Source organism: Ricinus communis, chromosome 2, assembly GCF_019578655.1.
Source record: "Ricinus communis isolate WT05 ecotype wild-type chromosome 2, ASM1957865v1, whole genome shotgun sequence".
NCBI classification, from domain to species: domain Eukaryota; kingdom Viridiplantae; phylum Streptophyta; class Magnoliopsida; order Malpighiales; family Euphorbiaceae; genus Ricinus; species Ricinus communis.
This window is the reverse complement of record NC_063257.1, coordinates 26271352-26286563: the sequence shown is the minus strand read 5'-3', so window position 1 is coordinate 26286563 and position 15212 is coordinate 26271352. Positions and strand designations below refer to the sequence as shown.

Here is a 15212-nt window from a genome sequence, read left to right as displayed (position 1 = left end):
ACAACTATCACATTTCTGATAGAAAATTAGAACCAACAAATGATGGAAAACTCAAAAAGAGGCAAATAACGTGTCAAGAAACACAACTAAGATTCAATTGTATTTTATCCCCCTAGGCCGAATACATTTTATATAGACAACCTAGTAATGATATTTTGAATCTTAATATGATAAAAAAAAAGAGTTACAGCAAAGATGAAGTAAGAATGAAAACACGAAGATAGAATTTGAACAAGAATAATTTTTGCAATCAAAAGAACTAGAACGGCTCCAATGACCACAATTTATAAAAGAATGAACTCAAATCGAATAAACAACCATAAAATCAATAGATATGATGAGAAATTAAAGGCTCTATGTATTTTTAATAAGATCAATCAAGTTCTTATGCAAATAGCCTATAAAAATGATCAACTAATTTTCAAGTTGTTCTTTCTTTCTCTCTTAACTTTTGACTTTTTTTATATATTCTTTTTTCTATTTCTTTTCTTCTTTTTCTTTTTTTTTAAATTTTAATACAACTCGAAGCTAAAGATGAAGATGTATAATCACAAAAACAAAACTAGGTAATTCGGCTTGCAAAGGACAACAAAATATTTTTAAAAATATATATATAATTTCGAATTTCAACAAGAAGAAATCAAACCGGACTTAAAAATAAAAATACATAACCTGCTTTCAAGAGCCTTGCTCTGATACAAAATGGTGAGAACCTCTAACCATAAGAACAAACAAACCCTTTTTGTGTATTATGAACCCGTGTATTACTTCAGTGCAAACCCAACAACAAATTGAAAATTCAGCCCTAGGATCCCTCTAAATCAGAATTAAGATGATCAAGAATTAGAATCAAAGTCTAAACAGGCCACAAGGATAGATCAATTCCTTTATAAAATGAAAGGTGCATTCTATATGAATACAAAGCACAAGAAAATACATTTTGCTTATGAAAATTCGCAATAATTCATTATTTTTTCTTGATATGGAGCCAACAACTACTTAAAGAAGTGTTTAGGGTTTACAAATAAAGGAAATGTCAAAATTACCCTTCCTAGCCGAATGTCCATTAAGAAAAGAGATCTAAATCCTAATCTAATAAGGCTTTAAACGCCCCAAGATAAGGCTTATTGTTCAAATAAGAAATCCTTAAATAATAGTCTTATTTTGTGCTAAATAAAAGCCTAAAAAAGTCCAAAACTAACTAGGATATATAGACAACCTATTAAAAAAGATGATTTGGGCTTCCATAACATTAAACAAAGCCCAATCACACAGATCATTGTCTAGTCACATACTCCTTGGCTTGGGCAACAAGTTTTATTGTAATAGGCCTAATTGTGATGAATTAATGTTGGCCCACTCCTGAACATAAATGATCGAGGTTCCTTGAAACTTCTTAGCTCTACTCCTTATAATTGGACCTAAAGGTAAGCCCAATGGATTTTTAACAGCTCCTTAATTATTCATGTCCTCTCCATCAAGCTCCTCTTCTATATCATTCTACATCTAATATACTTGAAGGGTCTAAGGTTTCCATTTATCTAGTTCCAGATAGATCTTGGGCAATGAAATCAAACTTGCTTATGGGTATAATCCTTTGATATAGGTTAGGTTCGTATCACAACTCCTCTCTAGTTCTTGATTTGACTTTAGTTTATTCATCTTTCTTTATTTATTTACTCATATTTAGCTTCTAGTTTCTTCTTCTTACGGAATAAGGGCCTTCATACTATGAAAATTGCATGCAATCGAATATTCGAGCCTAGTGACCATATTATTTCAGTTTTCTACCTTACAAAGAATTAAGTTACGAGTTCTTTCAAGAACTTTGTGGACTTATAAAGACCTGCACTAGCGAATCTAAACTTATTGCTCACATCCTTCCTTTGTTTGTATTCTTTGTCTATCCTTGTATTTAAATCAAGTCAATTTGATCCTTATGCTTACCCATGGAAGAGAATAAAGAACTTGTGATTCTCTCCTTATCGGATCCAAAATCCTACTTGATTCTCTTCTAATCGAATCCAAAATCCTACCTATGTTCTTATTTATTCTTTCTTTTGTTTGTCTCTTTCTAATCGATGTGTTATATGATGATGGTTTGATTTTATTTGGTGAGCATAAATAGGAGTATTGAGTCAAATCACTTGGAAGCATCAATTATAGACATCGCTCCAATGCATGGACATATGCAATGGAAGAAAATTAGTTGACCGAGTATTAATATCATTCTTCAAATGATTGCGAATAAATTTCTTAGAGGAAAGAGGGAACGTCGAGAACCGAAACATGCCCAAATATTTAGATTCATGATTTGCACCAATGGGATCTCTATCATTCCTTATTCCTCTAACCACGAGGATTCTTGATGACATAAGGATTGGCAAAAAGAATCATGCAAATGCAATTAAGAAGCCTAACTTGTAGTGTTGGTGATTGGCTTGATGACCAAGCAAGACGAGATGTAAATCCTCGTGCGTAAGGGAGAAATCATGTTGGCTTTAATAAATCAAAGAATAATACAAGTGACAATGCGAGCGTTTTGATGTTTGGGACGCTTATAATGAAGTGGTTTGGATCAGAGTGTTATTAGGTAGGCTCACGCGAATTGTCCCTTATTTTTGTTAAGTTGGGTCATAAAATTTTGGACAACAAGAGTGGTTAATGATGTGCGTAAAATACACACATCTAAATGGGGTTTTTAAGATCGATTTTATGGATATTTGGATGTGAATTGGTATCAACACTCACCCTATGCATCTGTTTGTGTGCATTAGGTCCAAATGAAGTCAAAGAATGAAAAAGGAAAGAATTGGAGCATAATTGGACGTCAAAGCTGCCGAAACGAGCTAAGTACGAGCATTAGGAAGATGAACAGGGCTGTGTTGGCTTCAACACTGGCCGTGTTCCTAACACGGGCATCAACACGGGCGTGTTGCGTGCATAAAAACATCAAAGAAAAGGAAGTTCTTAGGGAGCACGACCACAGAGAGTAACACGGCCAGGAACACCAGCCCGTGTCCCCAACACGGCCAAGAACACGGCCGTGTTGGCGGCAACAGGGGGAATAATTAAAAGAACGAAGAGAGGAAAGAAAAAGGGGAGGCTAGGGTTAGAACGTCCAAAACCCTAATTTTTCTCTCTCTAAGGATTTTCTGAGTTGAAACCTAGAAAAAAGGAGACTTTGATCAAGGTTTCAATCGGATTCCCTTCATATATTGAATATTGGGCGAGGTTCGCTGATTGGTTCTCAAATGGAGCAAGAGGCAACTAGGGTTTGAGATTTCGAATTTGCAAATTTAGGGTTTTTCATTCAGCTTGAAAGAGAAGGGTGTACATGCCTTTAATTTTCCTTTCCTTATTTTGTTCCCCAATTGCTTTAACCATGAACATGAGTAGCTAAATCTTTTGAACCCATTGGGGTTCACCTTTGTTGATGGATTATGCTTAATTGTTAGTTTTATAATTGTCATTCTTGCAATCTTCTTGCTATTTGGTAATAAAAGTTTGATTCAGTTAATTTGAGACATTGAATTAATTATTTTTTGGGTTGTTTCTTGACATTGACAAATGCTTGTTACAACTGGACATTGAATAGTAAGGACTAGTAGTTAGCACTTAGAGATTAGGTTGATTTACTCGCCGGATTAAGAATTAATAACTCTTAATAGTTTTAATTCATACTTAATGCTAATCTGTAGTAATCTGATAGGAAGAGATTCCATTAGATTAGTGCAGGTTTAGGAATTCGGTAAGCTCGAGAGAGGAACCAAGATTCAATTCAGGATTTAGGCACGGGTAAGCAAGATCGGCAATCTATAAAATCCATCTTTAGAATTCCATCACTTAGGCTCCCTTTTGGGTTTGTTTCTCTCCTTGCAATTGTCTTTTGATTGTTCGTTGTCCTTCATTTACTTATTTGCACTCATAACCATTAGCTGATACGTTAGAACTTTCACAACCTATTTCAGACTAGATAACATAGTAAACAGTAGTAACTCTAGGTTCACCCGATCTCTAGGGATACGATCTTGATACTCACTAGTGCTAGGCTGCATCGGTAGGTTCACTGCCTTAGGTATAGGTTGCAGAAAGAGCCCATCAAGTTTTTGGCGCCGTTGGCAGGGAAATAGTAACGGTGAACTAGAATGAATTGTTTTGTGTTAATTTAGTCATTGTTTGTTTATTCATTTATTCTTTATTTTTTTATTATTTATTGTTATATTATTTTTAATTGATTGCTAGTTGTTTGGTTGTCAGTTTCAGGTAGTATATGACTAGGAGCTCTAACCCTGATCCTATAGGACCAATATCTGACCCGAAGCGCTCTCTCAGATTATTGAGACGATGTTTGCAGGCAGTTGAGGAGGAGGACAGAGTTACAGTTCAGGTTCAAGGAGTGGACGCAATAGAGAACCTCAACCCTTAGGCTGATGATGATCAAAGGACCATGTACAAGTTTGCTCGACCCTCTTTAGATGGGACGAAAATGAGTATAGTCAGACCTGCTGTAGTGGCCAACAATTTTGAGATAAAGGCCAATGTTATCCAGATGATCCAGCAAAGCGTACAATTTGGAGGATTGCCCAGCGAGGATACCAACGCACATATCTCTAACTTTTTAGAGATTTGTGACACATTCAAGATAAATGGAACAACCGATGATGCCATTCGGTTGAGATTGTTTCCATTTTCCTTGAGGGATAAAGCAAAGAGATGGCGGCAATCTCTTCCACAACAGACGATCACTACCTGGAAGGCGTTGGCTGAAAAACTTCTATACAAGTATTTTCCTCCCGCTAAAACTGCAAAACTTAGAAATGACATATCTTCTTTTATGCAGTTTGATGATGAAAGAATGTACGATGCATGGGAGAGGTTTAAGGATCTTTTGAGATGCTGCCCACATCACGGATTGCCAGTGTGGATGCAGGTTCAGACCTTCTACAGCGGGTTGAACCTTGCAACGAGGCAGATGGTTGATGCTGCGGTGGGGCGCTAAATAGTAAGGCGGCGGGCTCGGAACTGATAGAGGAAATGGCCATGAACAACTATCGTTGGCAATCCTCTAGGAGCCGACCAGGAAGGCGAGTGGTCAACCAAGTGGACTCTACAGCAGCCTTGGCGAGCTCAAGTGGAGCTTCTAGCCAAGAAGATCGACCAACTCGGATCTTGGGTTCATGCGTGACGTTGGTGCGAGTTTTGTGGTGGCCCGCATTACGGTCGAGCGTACTCGGGAGGTATGTTTGCTTCATCCTCTACTACTTTTCCATCTAATTCTGTTATGTCTTCTGATGTTGAGCAGGTTGACTATATGGGGAATGCCCCAAGGCAGCATAACGATCCTTACAGCAATACATACAACTCTGGGTGGTGCAATCATCCCAACTTCAGTTGGAGGAACAATAACGCTCAGGGTCCACCTGATTCTCAGAGACTTCATCAGCAGCCGCAGCAACATTCAGCTGGGCTTGCACAAGCTCCTCCTCTACCAGAAAAGAAGTCAAATTTAGAGGAGCTTGTGATGAAGTTTATGACGTCTACGGAGATGAGGTTCCAGCAAACTGATAGTGCACTTAGGAACCAATAGGCCTCGATTCGGAACTTGGAGACCTAGATTGGCCAAATCTCTAAGATGTTGTCTGAGAGGCAGCAAGGAGCGCTCCCGAGCACCACTGAGTCTAATCCGAGGGAGCATGTGAATGCCATCACATTGCGTTCAGGTAAGTTAGTTTCAGCTCCTTCTAAGCCTATTTTTTATGACGCCACTATCAATGTGCAGGTTGAGGCGAGCAGTAAGGTTAGGGAACCTGAGGGACAAAAGGTGAAATCAATTCTAGTCAGAGAATATCAACCTAAGATTCCTTATCCTGCTACAACTAAACAAGCAGAGGCGAAAGAGCAGTTTAGTAAGTTTTTAGATATTTTAGACAACTGCATATTAACTTGCCTTTTATTGATGCATTGGAACAGATGCCGAAGTATGCTAAGTTCTTAAAGGACATACTTAGCAGAAAAAGGAAGTTGGAGGAGGTCGCCTATGTTCAGCTCAATGAGGAGTGCTCAGCGGTGTTTCAGAGCAAGTTGCCAAAGAAATGTCAGGATCCAAGGAGTTTCACTATTCCCTGCACTTTAGGTAATTTGTGTGTGGATGATGCATTAGCTGATTTGGGGGCTAGCATAAATGTCATGCCCACTAATTTGTTCAATAAGCTAGGTTTGGGGGAGGCGAAATCCACTAGGATGTGCATTCAATTAGATGACCGTTCTGTTAAGTTTCCTAGGGGAATTGTGGAAAATGTGCTAGTTAAGGTAGATAAGTTCATATTTTCTGTGGACTTTGCGGTTTTGGATATGAACAATGAGCATGGTGTACCATTAATTTTAGGGAGACCTTTCCTTGCCACAGCTAGAGCTAAAATAGACGTATTTGAGGGGAAGTTAGAACTTAATGTAGGGGATGACTGTGTCACTTTTAGTTTACCTTCATTTGATTGTTCTTCCATCGACCATGTTCATGCCATTTATTGTATTGATGGAATTGATCTTGCATGTAATACACAACCACAAGATGTACAAATGGATGATGCTATACATGTTTCTTCTCCTATTAGTATGTGTTATTCATCTGAAAAAAATAACTTGTATCAATATGAGACTTTGTGCTATGATAGACCCGAGAAGGGTAGCTGCAGAGTGGATGAATGGACATCCCAAATCGGTCCAGAGAGCACCTCTTTGATCATCTACCGCACACATCGGACCTTCTCGTTGCATTTATATGCCTCGAGCCGCAACTTACATTGAGCCTACCTTCTTAATTTGCCCGCGATGCAGGAATGCTGTTGTAGAGTCCAGCTAGACGACTCGAATAAAAAGAAGCGCCGTCGGGAGGCATTCCCGAATCAAATTCTTTTTGCTTTTTGAATTTTTGGACATTTTTTTTATTTTATGTAGTCATTGGTAGTTAGATATTTCAGTCTGTTTTTAGTAAGTTTGATTTTGAGGAGATACTGTCTTATTGAACCTTTTACTAGATGTTGCTTGGAATGTGTTTATTCTTGAGTTTTGCAGGAGTTAGCCTACTTGATGCTCGTACCTATTTTGGAGGACTAACATATTTTGAAGTGTTAAAGTACACATCAAGGGCAGTATCTAGTAGACTTTCTAGTTTTTATCTCTTTATGTCGTTTTATTTTTCTCTTAGTTTTCCAATTTCTTTTATGGACTCCCTTAATCTGCTTCATTTTACATATTTTATTCCTGCCTACCTAGTTCACACTGAGGATAGTGTTTTTCACACGTGTGGGGTAGGTACCGTAGATTTGTGCAGCTTTTATCGAACCTTGTTGGAAGAAGGCAATGAACGAATCTCTTAATTACAATCCAGCCAGCCATTCCTCTACCACAGACTAGCCAACCCCCTGATATACCTGCTGATGCACCTCCTTTCACTCTAGAGCCATAGTTAGGGCAGTATTAGTTCTTTTTCCTTTTTGATTTCTTATATTTTGTACACTAGGGACGGTGTGTCCTTCAAGTGTGGGGTGGGTGATATTTATCCCATCTCAGTAATTTGTTTATTCTTTGTGCAATTTTTTGTAAAATTTTGAAAATTATTCACTTTGTTTCGATGCTCTTACTGTTGACTTGCTTTTGAAATCCTGTTTATGTCCATGTGATCGGGTAAAACCGATAGTGTTGAGGAAGGATGTAAGATAATTAGTTTGAGTTTCGCACTAAGTTACTTTGGTTTATTTAATTCTGTTTTGATGATTTTTGTTTGGAACTTACTCAAAGGCACACTTGTGAGAAATTGAGCCTAAATTGTAAGCGTACACTTTATATGCTTGTATTTATTTCTTGTTGAGAGTGCCGATTACTGTCTTTACTTTTAGAACTTGCTCGGTAATGCTTATGAGGGCCACAAGGAGAGTTTAATACTTTGGTATGATAGAGGCACTTAGGTTTTTCATTTTGGCCAAATAGCCTTCATTCGTTTATTGATTCTGTAGATAACCCCTTCTTTCACCATTTCTTGTATCATATTCCATTACCACTTAGTTTTATTCAGCTTTGGGTTATGATTTTGCATATGAGTTGTTTTTATTGGGAATTTTTGTCTTGGGAATAGCATTGGAATCTTGTAGCAGCTTACTTCAATCCAAAAAGAAATTCACTCTATTATGTGAATGTTCTTCCCTTATGAAAAAAAAGAGACAGAAGAATAAGAGGGAAAGGTGATGAAAAGAAAGAAAGTAAGTGAGCTAAACATTTTGACTTGATTCCTATTTCCTACCTTGGACTCATCCATTGTTTACCCACCGATCATTCGCGACTTATGTGCGGTCCGGTGCCTCGGTAGGAGGCGGTAGAGCAGGCCGACAATCTAGTCACGGAAAACAATTTATCAAAACGATGAAACAATTACAATAGATCCTAGGTCTAGATTCCTAGGACTGGTATACCAGAATCTCGACTCAAGAGAATTCTACTGAAAATCCGTGAACCTCCCTGACAACACGAACATTACCCCCCGTAAAAAGCGGGTCCAGGACTGCCGGAAAAACACTCCAAATATCGAACAATTTAAACAGCAGGGTCGGGTCCCCAAACTTCACTATTTCCGACTCACACGGCACTAAAACACAAGGCGAATAACCAAGGCGGCGGACAATTATTTTGACTCATAAAATCATCAAATACTCAACTTTCTTAATTACTTACAATTTCATCCCGCAGAATTCCAATTTGACCCCCAAACTTTCCTTTAGCCTTTCAATTAAGCCCCTAACTATTTAATTTGGGCCAAATCCGAATTATTGAAAATACACAATTACAAAAATACCCCCAATGAGCATATTTATTTACAAAAATACCAAGCTCACAAATTTCCATTAAAACCCCATAAAAATAAAATTATACTTTTAATCCTTATTCCAAAATAATCCTCCAATTAAATCCTACACACAATTAAATTAAATTAAATAATCAATTTTCAACTTTAAATTTAATACTACTAATCAATTATAATACAATTTTTTCCAAAATTCTTTTATAAAAACATCCCTTACAATTTCTACCATAATTTTCCAATATATAATTTTACTTATATAAATATGCTTTTGGGAAAATTTGAATAACCAAAATAAAAAATATAATTTAATCCTGAAATAATATATTTAATTAACTACTTAAAAATCAAACTAATTGGATATGGAAAAATAATTCATTATTAAACATATAAAAATTCAGGGTATTACATTCTCCCCCCCTTAAAAAAAATTCGTCCTCGAATTTTAAAAGAAAAGGGCTTCACTTACGACTGAAACTAATTAGGAACCTCTCATCTCCAACCCGGCTTCTCGGAAACTTTTCCTCGGCAGAAATAAACCACAAGACTCATCGATAAAACCCTTAAATAAAACTGGCGAACTCGAAATCCATGATCCTCACTTACCACTCCTCGGAAACCAAATCTTTACTTACATTCACACACTGAGGATCCAACACGAGCAAAGGATCGAAAATACTCTTCCTCAACTCAGACTTACCAACAACTGGATTTAACCTCAGAGAACATTACTAATACTTGGCAGCAAGTCCAACTTACATGCCACCTCACCAACCTGCCGACAAAACCAAGGGTTCTCACAACCTTATTTTCTTACCAAACCACATCACTTATGACATACCATCCATCTAGTTTCCATAACCGACACAACTCATGCCATCCTGACACAAGATTCCTCTTTGACTGAAATCCAAAAGCCTCCCTTATAATCTAACATGGGGCCTACAGCTCGACAAACTTACTCTCTCAGCAACTACTCGTCATCCAGAGAATTCTCAAGCTAACACTATTTACTTTGAAAAATTTACTTATTTATTTACTTTATAATCATCACTGATAAAAGCTTTATTATCTTCGAAAAATACTTTTATAAAATCGTAAAATCTCTAGCCATTTTTCTTTATATAAAATTCTATAATATCGCGCGCCAGGGTGATGATGCCCCCTATCACCAAGGGTTGTAATGCACGATGTATGATGCATGTCCTAAAATGAATTTATGCATGCCTAACAGTGAAATGCCATAATGCATTCTTACAGGACTGGGCGCAATATTGTGTTTCAAAAACACTTGTTCTACTTAGAAAAATAAATAATGTTCGCTTAAGTTTCTCTGGATTCTGAGCATCCGAAAATACTCCTACCACCTTTCTTAATCTTCTTACAATCACCAACTCAACCATAACAGCCGACATCCGCTCGACTTCCCAGGCATTACCTTGGCTACTCGATAAGGCGATGCAGTGCGATGATGAGGCGATCCATGTTCTGTGCAACCACGCTCTACACTAAAGCGGTAGCCCACCATCGAAACCACAATCAAAGCTTCTAAAGGCGGACTGCACTAATCACTTGAAGAAACAGCACGAGTCTATCGCGCTTCGGATCTTCCTATCGCTACAAGTTCATTCTCAGCACGGCACCAAAGAAAAGCTTACAAGAAAAGAAAGACTGACTCTCTAACGTTGAAGGTGAGACACTAGAGTCAATGAAAACAACAAGACAGACATGATCCTAACTCCATGATGCCAAGAAAAATCTTAACTTAGGTTGAAGGAAATCTAAACCTAAGCTCTGATACCAACTTTGTCACGACCCCACCCGTGGGCCCGTGACCGTCACTAGGGAATAGGTAGGCTTAAGGCCACCGAAACCCGTAGTAAGCTGACACTCAACGATTTAAACAAATCTCATCTCAAATTAATATTATTAAAACCACAAATTATCTTAATAGCTACATTCTACATAAATACTTGATGCGGAAAAACTAGGCGAGACCCGAAACTCGGAAAATTTACAACCGATACATCTACTATTACTCTGCGGAGAATCTAAGATTTACCAATTTACATACCAAATCAAATACATCACCCGATGATGAAGGAGTCGGATTCTTGAATAAGAGTCGCGGAGAACTATGATCCACGAATCCGAAAAAAAATATAAATGGAGTATGGGTCTAGAGTGAGTTAAAATCAAATAATCCGGGGACTATTGCATTCTTCTCGGAAAATATAGATTATTCAAATCGTTATATCAAACCATGCATGTAAATACAAATCAAATTATAATCAAATACCATAATAAATAAATAAATAAAAATATATATTTATTTTTACGGAATGACGTTAGAACCCTAACCCCAAATTCTAACAGCCATTTTGGCTCTCTTAATCCAATAAGGTAGCCCGAGAGCAATGCTCGACCGGGGACCTTACCTCCGATCTGGTCACTTAAGTATCCAAATAAGAAATCTAGTAGCCATTCGGCTCTCTTAATCTAATAAGACTGGCGCCCCGAGAGCAATGCTCGACCAGGGACCTTACCTCCTGCAATTTACACAAATCAGCCCAGAAAGCCATGCTCGACCAGGGCAAACCCATAAATATCTTATTACATGTCCATGATCATTCCCTGATGTAACCCATCAGGTGGCATGTTCTACAAGCCACATTTCCCAAATCGCAATCACCACATTTAATAAATATTATTGTCTAAAGAAGTCATTCAACTATATCAAAATAACGATTAACAATTTTAAAGTAAGACATCATGCAACTCATGTGGAAAACTGATAATATTTGATATTATTATAACATTACTAATAATAATATTTATATTATCTTCAATAATCCAGTGAAATTATTTATGTTGCGATACTAATAACCATATTATGCATAAACTTTCAAAATAACATATTAAATTCAGACTTAGTAATAGTGCAACGATTAAGTGACTTTAACTCGCAGGTTTGGCGACCTCCTAGCTCTGCTCCGGTGCCTCGGTAGGAGCGAGCCGAACGAACTGACAATCTAGTCACGGAAAACAATTTATCAAAACGATGAAACAATTACAATAGATCCTAGGTCTAGATTCTAGAATTTGTCTAAGAATCTCGACTCGGAGAATTCTAGAAATCCGTGAACCTCCCTCACAACACGAACATTACCCCGTAAAAGCGGGTCCGGGACTGCCGGAAAAACACTCCAAATATCGAACAATTTAAACAACGGAGTCGGGTCCCCAAACTTCACTATTTCCAGGCTAGCCACTGACACAAAATCTGAGGCGGGCAAGCCGAGATAATTATTTTTGACTCACAAATATCATCAAATACATAATATAATCCAATAGACACAATTAAACCAAGAATTTCTAAAATTAACGGGCTAAAGATAATTACCGAGACGCTCGATCGCCGGTCGACTCCGGCCGAGTCCGATCGGCGATCGAACACACCATCGAACTCTGGCGTTGAAGACGATCCCTGCTTCCGATTTTCCGATCTGACACCCGATCGTCCGAAGAAATTTGCGGACGATAACGGCCGTCGATTTGCAAACGGAGCCCGATCGCCACCAAACCGGTGCCATTGCGAAGCTTGAGCTGAGGAGAGTCGGGATATGCCCTCCGATCGTCCATCCTCCGTCGGATCTCGCCGGAAAAGCTGAAAATCGGCTGCCCCTACTTTCTCTCTCCACCGGATCTTCCGTCTCCGGCCACCACAAGCGTTACTGCCAAAAGAGAGCCCTTGAGAGGAGCCGATCGCCACTACGGACCTCGAAGCCGGCCTCCTGCGCGATTCCACGGGGCCTCTGAGGGCAAGACGCCGCGCCTCCCGAGCTGCCACCGACTGCGCCCCTCTCTCTCTCTTCCGACTCTCTCTCTCTCTCTCTACTTTCTCTCTCCCGATTCCATTTCTTTCAATATCGACATTAGGCCCCGAACTTTTCCTTACTACAATTTAGTCCCTCAACTTTCTTAATTACTTACAATTTCATCCCAGAATTCCAATTTGACCCCCAAACTTTCTTTTAGCCTTTCAATTAAGCCCCTAACTATTTAATTTGGGCCAAATCCGAATTATTGAAAGTACACAATTACAAAAATACCCCTGACCGACATATTTATTTACAAAAATACCAAGCTCACAAATTTCCATTAAAACCCCATAAAAATAAAATTATACTTTTAATCCTTATTCCAAAATAATCCTCCATTTAAATCCTACACACAATTAAATTAAATTAAATAATCAATTTCCAACTTAAAATTTAATACTACTAATCAATTATAATACAAATTTTTCCAAAATTCTTTTATAAAAACATCCCTTACAATTTCTACCATAATTTTCCAATATATAATTTTACTTATATAACTTTGCTCTTGGGAAAATTTGAATAACCAAAATAAAAAATATAATTTATTCCTCAAATAATTTATTTAATTAACTCCTTAAAAATCAAACTAATTGGATATGGAAAAATAATTCATTATTAAACATATAAAAATTCGGGGTATTACAACAGTATTGTGTGAACTATTGGCATCTTGGTTGTGATACTTGAATTGATTGCTTCTTTTCTTTTTGTTTGACTTACGTTTGTTAAGGATATGTGCAGGAGCTCTCTAGCTTGTCTGTCAGTTTAGGTATTGTTCCTTAGTGGTTTATTGTCCTTACTTTACTTTTGAATGCTTGAGGACAAGCAATGAGCTAAGTGTGGGGTTATTTGATATGCGTAAAATACACACATCTAAATGGGGTTTTTAAGATCGATTTTATGGATATTTGGATGTGAATTGGTATCAACACTCACCCTATGCATCTGTTTGTGTGCATTAGGTCCAAAAGAAGTCAAAGAATGAAAAAGGAAAGAATTGGAGCATGATTGGACGTCAAAGCTGCCGAAACGAGCTAAGTACGAGCAACAAGAAGCTGAACAGGGCCGTGTTGGTTTCAACACTGGCCGTGTTCCTAACAAGGGCATCAACACGGGCGTGTTGCGTGCATCAAAACATCAAAGAAAAGGAAGTTCTTAGGGAGCAAGACCACAGAGAGTAACACGGCCAGGAACACTAGCCTGTGTCCCCAACACGGCCAAGAACACGGCCGTGTTGGCGACAACAGGGGGAATAATTAAAAGAACAAAGAGAGGAAAGAAAAAGGGGAGGCTAGGGTTAGAACGTCCAAAACCCTAATTTTTCTCTCTCTAAGGATTTTTTGAGTTGAAACCAAGAAAAAAGGAGACTTTGATCAAGGTTTCAATCGGATTCCCTTCATAGATTGAAGATTGGGCGAGGTTCGCTGATTGGTTCTCAAATCGAGCAAGAGGCAACTAGGGTTTGAGATTTCAAATTTGCAAATTTAGGGTTTTTCATTCAGCTTGAAAAAGAAGGGTGTACATGCCTTTAATTTTCTTTTCCTTATTTTGTTCCCCAATTGCTTTAACCATGAACATGAGTAGCTAGATCTTTTGAACCTGTTGGGGTTCACCTTTGTTGATGGATTATGCTTAATTGTTAGTTTTATAATTGTCATTCTTGCAATCTTCTTGCTATTTAGTAATAAAAGTTTAATTCAATTAATTTGAGACGTTGAATTAATTGTTTATTGGGTTGTTTCTTGACATTGAGAAATGCTTGTTACAACTGGACATTGAATAGTAAGGACTAGTAGTTAACACTTAAAGATAAGGTTGATTTACTCGCCGGATTAAGAATTAATAACTCTTAATAGTTTTAAATCATACTTAATGCTAATCTGTAGTAAGCTGATAGGAAGAGATTCCATTAGATTAGTGCAGGTTTAGGAATTCGGTAAGCTCGAGAGAGGCGGGATTCAATTCGGGGATTTAGGCGGGTAAGCAAGATCGGCAATCCATAAAATCCATCTTTAGAATTCCATCACTTAGGCTCCCTTTTGGGTTTGTTTCTCTCCTTGCAATTGTCTTTTGATTGTTTGTTGTCCTTCATTTACTTATTTGCACTCATAACCATTAGCTGGTACGTTAGAACTTTCACACCCTATTTCAGACTAAATAACATAGTAAACAGTAGTAACTCTAGGTTCACCCGATCTCCAAGGATACGACCTTGTACTCACTAGTGCTAGGCTGCATCGGTAGGTTCACTGCCTTAGGTGTAGGTTGCAGAAAGAGCCCATCAGTTAACGAGTCCTTACGGTAATCCTTATGTCATCAAGAGTCCTTGTGCCTTGAGGAACAATGAATGATGGAGATCCTATATTTTATGAACCAGCTTAACGAAAACAAGGGGAAATTCATATGGGCCTACCTAATGACACTCCAAACCAAATTACTTAATTATTTGTATCCCAAAGATAAAAAAAGCTCGC

The 15212-nt window shown here is 37.9% G+C and overlaps 1 non-coding gene across 1 annotated transcript; it reads right to left on the bottom strand.

Moving 5' to 3' along the window:
• Nucleotides 1-4810: 4810 nt before the first annotated feature.
• On the bottom strand, nt 4811-4917 carry LOC112535595. Its single transcript, XR_003079690.1, has one exon. It is a non-coding gene; the product is annotated as a small nucleolar RNA R71 (small nucleolar RNA).
• Nucleotides 4918-15212: the final 10295 nt, after the last annotated feature.